Source organism: Apium graveolens, chromosome 5 (assembly GCF_009905375.1).
Source record: "Apium graveolens cultivar Ventura chromosome 5, ASM990537v1, whole genome shotgun sequence".
Taxonomy (NCBI): domain Eukaryota; kingdom Viridiplantae; phylum Streptophyta; class Magnoliopsida; order Apiales; family Apiaceae; genus Apium; species Apium graveolens.
In genome coordinates this window covers 227313641-227316410 of record NC_133651.1, presented here as the reverse complement: position 1 = coordinate 227316410, position 2770 = coordinate 227313641, and the positions used below count along the sequence as shown (strand labels likewise).

The 2770-nt window shown below is 44.3% G+C and overlaps 1 non-coding gene across 1 annotated transcript; it reads left to right on the top strand.

Annotated features, from left to right (window-relative positions):
* The first annotated feature begins 2319 nt into the window (after nucleotides 1-2319).
* On the top strand, nucleotides 2320-2426 carry LOC141662697 (small nucleolar RNA R71). The gene has a single exon (XR_012550797.1). It is a non-coding gene; the product is annotated as a small nucleolar RNA R71 (small nucleolar RNA).
* The last annotated feature ends 344 nt before the right edge of the window (nucleotides 2427-2770 follow it).

Here is a 2770-nt window from a genome sequence, read left to right as displayed (position 1 = left end):
AAGTGGTCTTTCCTCGTGGCTTTGTTCAACTTTCGATAATCCATGCATACTCTCCATCCTGTAACTGGTCGAGTGGGGATGAGCTCATTCTTCTCATTTGCTACCACAGTGATACCTCCTTTCTTAGGTGCACATTGTACGGGGCTCACCCACGAACTGTCAGAAATGGGATAAATGATGCCTGCATCCAGCCATTTCAGAATTTCTTTCTTTACCACCTCCTTCATGATAGGATTCAGTCTGCGTTGTTGTTCAACAGTCGGCTTACTACCTTCCTCTAGCAGAATTTTATGCATACAATATGAAGGGTTGATCCCCTTGATGTCTGCTATGGTCCATCCAATAGCCGATTTGAATTCCCTCAAAATCCTTAAGAGCTTGTCTTCCTCACTACCTGAAAGGTCAGATACAATAATAACTGGTAAAGTAGATGCATCACCTAAAAAAGCATACCTCAAGTGTTCAGGTAATGGCTTGAGCTCCAAGGTAGGTGCTTCCTCTATTGATGGTTTGAGCTTTCCTTCAGCATTCTTGAGGTCAGAAGTACCAAGAGATTCAAACGGCATGTCCAGCTTTCGCTTCCAGGGAGAAGCGTTCAGATATTGTAATTGCTCGTTGCCATCTTCATAATCACTGTCAAAATCCCCCACTAAGGCCTTTTCCAATGCGTCAAACATTAGCATGCGATCGAGTTCCGAAGTAACCGCAGAATCAATCACATCCACTTTTAAGCACTCCTCATCTTCGGTAGGGAATTTCATTGCCTTGAATACGTTGAAGGTCACATCCTGATCTTGTACCCGCATAGTAAGTTCACCTTTTTGCACATCTATCAAGGTACGGCCAGTAGCCAAGAAAGGTCTTCCGAAGATTATGGGAATCTTCTTATCTTCCTCAAATTCCAGAATAACAAAATATGCAGGAAAGAAGAGCTTATCCACCTTGACTAGCACATCCTCCACTATGCCCCTTGGGTAAGTAATGGAACGATCAGCCAATTGTAGAGACATGTATGTGGGCTTTGGATCAGGAAAATCCAACTTTTTAAAGATCGACAACGGCATCAGATTGATGCTTGCTCCCAAATCACAAAGGCACTTGTCAAAAGTCAACTTGCCAATGGTGCAAGGAATGGTGAAGCTACCTGGATCTTTCAGTTTTGGCGGTAACTTTTGCTGCAGAACAGCGCTGCATTCTTCCGTGAGAGCAACGGTCTCAAGGTCATCCAGTTTCACCTTCCTTGAAAGAATACTCTTCATAAACTTCGCATAACTAGGCATTTGCTCTAGAGCCTCAGCGAAAGGTATATTGATGTGAAGTTTCTTGAACACCTCCAGAAACTTACCGAACTGTCTATCCAGCTTTTGTTGCTACAATCTCTTAGGAAAAGGTGGTGGAGGATAGAGCTGTTTCTCCCATGTATTACCCTCAGGCAGAGTGTGTTCAACAGTAGTCTTCCTTGGTTCCACCGCTTTCTCCTTTTGCTTAGCTTCTTCATCTCTAATTTCAGCTTCTCCTTCTTTTGCCTTTTCAGCATCAGCAACTTTTCCAGACCTTAGGGTAATAGCCTTGACTTGCTCTTTAGCTTCCTTCCTGCCTGGTACTTCCGTATCACTGGGAAGAGTGCCAGGTTGATGATTGAGCACTGCATTGGCTAATTGACCGATTTGATTTTCCAAGGTCTTGATAGAAACCGCCTGACTCTTGCATAACGGCTTAAGTTCCTCAAAATCAGCACTAGTAGGTGCAGCTGCACTTCCCTGTTGAGGATATGATTGCCTTTGAGCATACTGCTGTGGTTGCTGGAATCCAGGTGGGTTAAACTGTTTACTCACGCCTTGCTGATATGGTGGCTGAATAACATTCTGATTATTCCCCTAGCTGAAATTTGGATGATTTCTGTTATTAGGATGATAGGTAGCTGGCACAGGCTGCTGTTGTCGCTGATAATTATTCACATACTGAACAGATTCAATGACAAGAGAACACTGATCCGTAGCATGAGAACCTGCACAAAGCTCACAAACCATAGCTATTTGATTAACTCCATATGTAGCCAGAGAATCAGCCTTCATTGACAGCGCTTGAAGCTGTGCTGCAATAGAGGTGGCTGCATCGACTTCCAGAATACCTGCTACCTTACCAGGCATCATCCTCTGAGTTGGGTTTTGATGCTCATTTGCAGCCATAGTCTCGATAAGATTATAAGCCTCAGTATAGCTTTTAGCCCATAAGGCGCCTCCAGCTGCTGCATCGAGCATGGGCCGAGATTGGGCCCCCAAACCATTATAGAAACCAGTGATCACCATCCAATCGGGCATTCCATGATGTGGACACTTTCTCAACATTTCCTTGTATCGTTCCCAAGCTTCGCACATAGATTCTGTAGGTTGTTGCGCAAACTGAGTAAGAGCACTCCTCATAGCAGCAGTCTTTGCCATCGGATAAAACTTTACCAGAAACTTTTGCGCAAGATCTTGCCATGTAGTGATGGACCCAGCTGGTTCAGAATGTAACCAGTCCTTAGCTTTGTCCCTCAGTGAGAATGGGAAAAGCCTCAGCTTGATAGCCTCATCAGTCACGCCATTATACCTAAAAGTGCTGCAGATCTCGACAAAATTCCTTATGTGCATGTTGGGGTCTTCAGTCGCCGCTCCTCCAAAAGAAACAGAATTCTGCACCATCTGAATAGTGCCCGGCTTGATTTCAAAGGTGTTAGCTTGAATAGCCGGATGAAGAATGCTTGACTGAATGTCATCAATTTTTGGTC